General features: G+C 34.7%; 1 long non-coding RNA gene across 1 annotated transcript; it reads right to left on the bottom strand.

The window, feature by feature from the left end:
• On the bottom strand, positions 1–3,839 carry LOC107196703. The gene is made up of 3 exons (XR_001518156.2): positions 3,659–3,839; positions 3,292–3,411; positions 1–3,163 (listed from the first exon to the last, which is right to left on the bottom strand). It is a non-coding gene; the product is annotated as an uncharacterized LOC107196703 (long non-coding RNA).
• Between the last annotated feature and the right edge of the window lie 2,337 nt (positions 3,840–6,176).

The raw sequence follows: 6,176 nt of genomic DNA, 5'->3' as shown, positions 1-6,176 counted from the left end.
TAGATTTAACACAAAAAACTTTTACTAGGTATAAAGTGGTATAAATTTTTTTTTAAAAAAGTATCGATCCATCAGCAAGACATAGCAATTATAAATATTATATGCAATTAACAACAGGGCTCCAAAATATGAAGCAATAATGGGCAGAATGGAAGGGTGATATAATTAAACAATAACAGTCGGAGACTTCAATACCCCACTTTTAATAATAGAACAATTAGGTAGATCAACAAGAAAATAGAATACTTAAATAATACTATAAGCCCATTAGACCTAATAGACATTTATAAAACACCACACGACAACAGCAGAATATACATTATTCTTAAGTGCGCATGGGACACTCTCCAGAACAGATGGTATATTAGGCTATAAAACAAGTCTCAATCAATATAAAAGGATTGAAGTCAAACAAAGTATGTTATCCAACCACAATGGAATGAAATTAAAAATCAATAACAAAAGGGCATTTGAGAAATTCACAAGTATGTGGAAATTAGACAACACACTCCTAAATAGCCACTGGATCAAAGAAGAAATCACAAAGGAAGTCAGAAAATACTTTGAGGTGAATGAAAACAAAATATACAACATACAAAAACATATGGGATGCAGATAAGCAGTGCTTAGAAGGAAATTTATAGTGGTACATGCCTATATTAAAAAAGAAGAAAGATCTTACTAGTTCAATCTCTACCTTAAGAAAGTTGAAAAAGAAGTGTAAACCCAAAACAAACAGAAGGAAGGAAACAATAAAAATTAGACTAGCAATAAGTGAAATAGAAAATTTAAAAAATAGAAAAAGTTAAAATGCTGAAAGAAAATAACCAATTGCCACCATATAACTCTATACCTAATGAAAATATTTTTCAGGAATGATGGTGCATTAAAGGCATCTTATGTGTCTAAAAAATGAAAATTAATTTTGTTGCCACCAAACTGTCACTAATGGAAATACTAAAGGGTGTTTAAAAAAAATAAAAAAGATACCAAATAGCATCTCAGAGGTACAGGAAAGAATAAAAAACAATGGAAAATAGAAGTGCATCAGAAAGATAAATCATTATTAGAAAATGTTTTGTAGTATCTAAAATATTCATGAAATGAAAATCCTCAAGAATAGCACATAAGGTGAAAGACGTAAGAGGAGTTAAAGGGTTCTAAGGACCTTTGGGAGGCAATAAAGGTTCTAATTAATACTAGACTTGGATGAGTAAAGTATAAGTAAAATATTAAATTTGAAAAGAATAAATTCTCCTATCATTAGATGGATTGTTCTTTAAATGTCAGGTGCAGTTGATGATTGCCAGGTCTTCTATAACCTTGTTGATTTTTCTGTCTAGTTGTTCTATTAATTAAAAAGGTGGAGTTTCTATAACTGTTAATTTATTTCTCCATTTCTTTCCATTTCTAGCACCTCTGTTGTAAGGTACATACACATTTAGAATTGTTATACTTCTTGGTGAATTGACCCCTTCATCAGTATGTAATGTCCCTCTTCATCCTTGGTGATATTCCTTATTCTAAAGTCAACTTTTATATTAATGTAGATACTCCAGCTTTATTTTGATTACTGTTTGCATGGTGTATCTTTTCCCATTCTTTTGCTTTTAATTATGTATGTCTTTTCTATTTGAAGTGGATTTTTTGTAGATAGATTATAATTGTTTTTTATCCAATTTGACAACCTCTTTTAGTTTATTTAGACCACTTACATTTAATATGATTATTGGATTTAAATATATAATCTTGCTAGTTGTTTTTATTTATTCCCTTTGTTCTTTGTTCCTTTTTCCTCTTTTTCTGCCTCCATTAGAATTAATTGAATATTTTGTAAATCTATTTTATATCTATTAAAAAATTTGGTTTAGCTGTTGCTCAAAAACTTACAACATACATCTCGAATTACTCATAGTCTAAGTTCAAAAAAATTATACTAATTCATGTACAGTTTAGGAACTTAACAGCACATTTCTAATTCTCTCTCATCTTTTCTGTGGTTGTTTTAATTTTATTTTTATATCTGCAATAAAACCACAATACATTGCTCTTTTTGAAAATAACCTTTTAGAGAGATCAAAAAAAAAAAAAGAGAATGTCATTCTATTTATTTTCATTTTCACCATTTCCGGACATCTTCATTTATTTTGTAGATCCATTTCTTTGTGTATGATACCAGATTTTTTGATTTCATATTCCTCTTACTTAAAGAACTTCCTTTAACATTTCTTATAGTACAGGACTGCTGGTAATGAATTCTGTCAGCTTTTATTTTCTAAAAAAGTCTTTATTTTGTCTTCATTTTTGAAAGATATTTCATCGGGTGTAGAATTCTGGTTTGACAGTTATTTTCTTTCAGCACTGGAAAGATGTCACTTCACTGTCTTCAGGTTCGTACAGTTTTTAGTAAAAAGCTTGGTGTGGAACTCCTATCTTTGTTCCTCTGCATTAAGAAAAGCCTTCTTTCTCAGGCTGCCTTCAAAATTTTCTCTTTAACTTTGGTTTTCAGTAATTAAATTAAGGTGGGGTTAGGTTGCTGGAGGGCTTTTCTCAATGTTGGTACACCACCCTCAGCTTTCAGCCTTCCCTGTGAGCCTGAGCCTGGTAGGAGATTCTAAGCACATTTTTGCTCTTCTGCCAAGCTCAGAAGGCTGCTGTTCCTTGATTCTTGGGGTTTGCTGGCCTACTGGTACAGGTTGGAGGTCCTTCTGCTTTTCAGATTCAGCCTTAGTACTAAGCGGACCCTCGGTCTTGAGGCTTAGGGAAATCAGCCTTTCTCAGTGATCCTGTCCCCCGCCAAGGAGAGCCAAACTGTTGGCATCTTTGACAGGTTTTTTGCAGGAGAGTTTCCTGCCCTTCCTCTAGGAGTAAAGGGGTTTTGTTTTGGTTTGTTTTTTTCTGCTCTTTTTGTTTGCTTGGTTGTTTTTTTTTTCTTTTTTTTTACTTTTGTCTCAGTCACAGTGGTCTTCACCTGTTCCCAGGGATCCGCAAAATTTGCTGCCCTTCTTCCTGTGGCTTTTGTCTGAAAGGAAGAAGAGTCTAGGCAGAGCTTCAAGCTTTCCCTGTAGTGGTGGCTGCTCCCTTTTCCAGGCCTGCATCACAGATGGAGGCTTTCTCTGTTCTCCTGCCCAGCCACCAGTCTTTCTTGAGTACCTGGGGAAGTCTGTGGAGAAGAGCTAGTTAGTGGATGCAAATTCCCATTGTTTCTGCAGCTTCTAGGGATTCTGTACTTTCAAGCTAGCTCACATTAAGTCTTTGGAAATTTGTTAAAAATTTTAGCTAAATTCTTACCTGCTTACATGGTATCCAGCGTCTCCTCTCAGGTTCTGCCACAGACCAGCTACTCATCCGTCTCTCCTTGGAAGGCCTGTCTTTCCTTGGACTGCTTGGCTGTCTTGAGACCTTAGCTCTCTGATGGGTTCAAGAACAGTTAGGATTGTGTAATTTATCTAGTTTTTTTCTCGTTAGAGTGGAAACAATGGTCTTTTAGCTTTCTACATCCTAGGTGGGAGCAGAACCTGTGTAGTCTCCCATCAACATTTTCTAACTTGTTAGACAAATAGTGAAATTGATTTCAAGAGAGATTTCCTTTTCAAATGTGTGCCTATTTTGTTCCTATTTTACTTTTCTTAAATGAACTTGTTATATGTTTACTTACCATATGCCAGTCAAAGGCTTTCCTGGTCTTCATGGTCACCTTCCGTGGCTTCAAAGTTACTTCCCCAATGTATACTTGAAAAAAACTCAGAAAATAAAAATTTGATTGATATCCTGTTAGGTTTAACCTAACCTTCATATCCAAAAGCACTCATTTTGAAGGAAATTTAAAACCTTGCTGCCTTGGCGAAATATCTGATGAAGCAAGTGGCTTTTGTTCAGAAGGAGCGTCGGTAGCAGGTCTCACTTGGGACATTCTCACCCAAAGAGGAAGAGAAAGAAGAGAAACTGGTAAAACTGCGTCATAGATATTCTATTAAAAATATTATTTTAAATGGCTATTGTTACTTTCTCCATGAATTATATAGATCACTTGGCTGGATAACTCAAAATTAGCCGAGTAAAAACACAATCAAGCTACCCTGGTGGAATCAGTCTGATTTTTCTTTATATCAACAGAAATAGACCATGAATTGATAAACCTAATATTTCTTCTTGAGTTTTCTATAAATAGGTCTGCGTCTTATCCTTTATATGAAAGAGTATCTATGACATTTAAAATAAATATTGGATAATTAAAATATAATCAAAATACTTTTAATATATGGAGTTTGAAATAACAGAGAAATTATTATAATTTTTCAAATAAAAGGAGGTAGAAGTCAAATTTCTTTTAAACATGGTGTTAACTGATAATAATTTCACATATACTGTATCTAGTCATGTATTTACTTGTGTGCCTGATTGTAAGACTATTTGTACTTGCTTAATACATTTAAATTTAATTTAATAAAATAACTTTGCTCTTTTCTTTCCTTTTGTGAAGACTTCCTATTTTTTACTTTAGTATTCCAGATGACCAGAAATGGGTGCATACCCAGGGAATAAAGCGATAGGTATGAGCTTCTTGTTTAAAAATAGTACTTGTACATGTTACCATTACTTAACCAGTAGCAAGGCTTTATGGAACCACAGAAAGTTCTTATTTAAGAATCATATCTGAGATTAAGTGCTTGCTTTGCTATATATTAGCCCTGTGCCTTTGGACAAGTTCTCTGGGCCTGCTTCCTCACCTATAAAAAGGAGTTATCTATCAAAATGTAGCAAAAATTTCTTAGGCTCCAAGGCTTGGAGGTATAAGGTGGAAAATAATAAGCAGACATTTTGTGGCTGGTCTTTCAACAACTCCAAGGCTAAAACACGTGTGACATCCTTCTGCTCTACTTCCTCAATCAATGCTCCTGAAGACCATTGAAAAAGAAAGGTCTCACAGATGCTGGCTCAGTGCCATGAACCAACCAAGTTTAGGAGATGCTGGTTTTTATACTGACCCTTGTTATTTTTACAGCTGCTGCCACTGCAGCAATTGCCATTATAATTGCTGCTTTTGTCCATATTCCTTGTCTTCATCCCCTCCAAGAATTCTTAAATATTCTGCTCCACCCAGATATTTACCTTATCACTCAGAAAAACATAATGGATTCTTTCTCTCTAGAAACTCAGAAAGCCAGTGTACTTGGGGCTTTGCTCTTTCTCCTGGCAGTGAAGGGGTGATACTCAGTGCCTTGCATTTGATGAGGTCAGCTTCGTGCCTCGTAGAGTGCTGGGTGCTGGTGAAACCGAGAAGACTAAGACGCAACTCCTGTTCTTCAGGAATCATCAGTCCAATGGCATCATCTCCAGTCTTGGGCACTATATACCCTATTTCATTAAGTTCGGTCCCCCAAATCAACCTGGACACTCATCTTTTTCCTTTTTATTTATGCTACTCTCACTTCAACCATTCAATCCCTCTTCCTCTGCTTCCCCTTTTCCCCATCTCAAACACGGCTCTTCTCTTTTTAGCTTGAGTGACTAAGTGGCTGGAGGCACCAATAATCAAGATGGTGATCCTAGAAGGAGGAGAATCTCTATGCTACTTTTGAGGAAACTAGGGCTCAAAATGGTTATGAATCAAAGCTCACAATAAACACGGTGGAGCCAGAATTCAAAATCATTTTTTAGTTCATTCATTCATCCTTTCAAAACTATCTATTGAACACCTACTACATAATCAATAATCAAGATGGTAATCCTAGAAGGAGGAACAAATCAGAACCATTTTTCCTAAACCAGCAAAGATTTACGAAATGTATAGCTCTGCTCCTGATATCAGTTTTCTTTTCTTCAACGTAAGCCATGCACAATAGTGTTTTGCATAATTTATGAAGTTAAAAAATCATTCAACCAAAAATTGACCTTCAACTTGGGAAGAGAGATGGGCTAAACTAAGTTCTTTATACATTATTTTTCACATCCTCTCTATTTAGCAGTCTTTCCTCTTGGAATATCACTTCAGTACTCAGGAAATGTAACATTCTTGATAACAATATGTAGTTGTAATACACAAATATAGGTTTATTTTCTCTAATTATAACAGAGCTTTCCTCTTTTTTTTTTTAGGCAAAAAAAACAAAAAAACAAAAAAACAAAAAAACAGAGACTGAGAAAGAGTAAACTCTTTGCCACCATCACAGAGT

This window comes from Pteropus alecto, unplaced genomic scaffold (genome assembly GCF_000325575.1).
Source record: "Pteropus alecto unplaced genomic scaffold, ASM32557v1 scaffold88, whole genome shotgun sequence".
NCBI lineage: Eukaryota > Metazoa > Chordata > Mammalia > Chiroptera > Pteropodidae > Pteropus > Pteropus alecto.
This window is presented reverse-complemented; position numbering and strand designations above follow the sequence as displayed.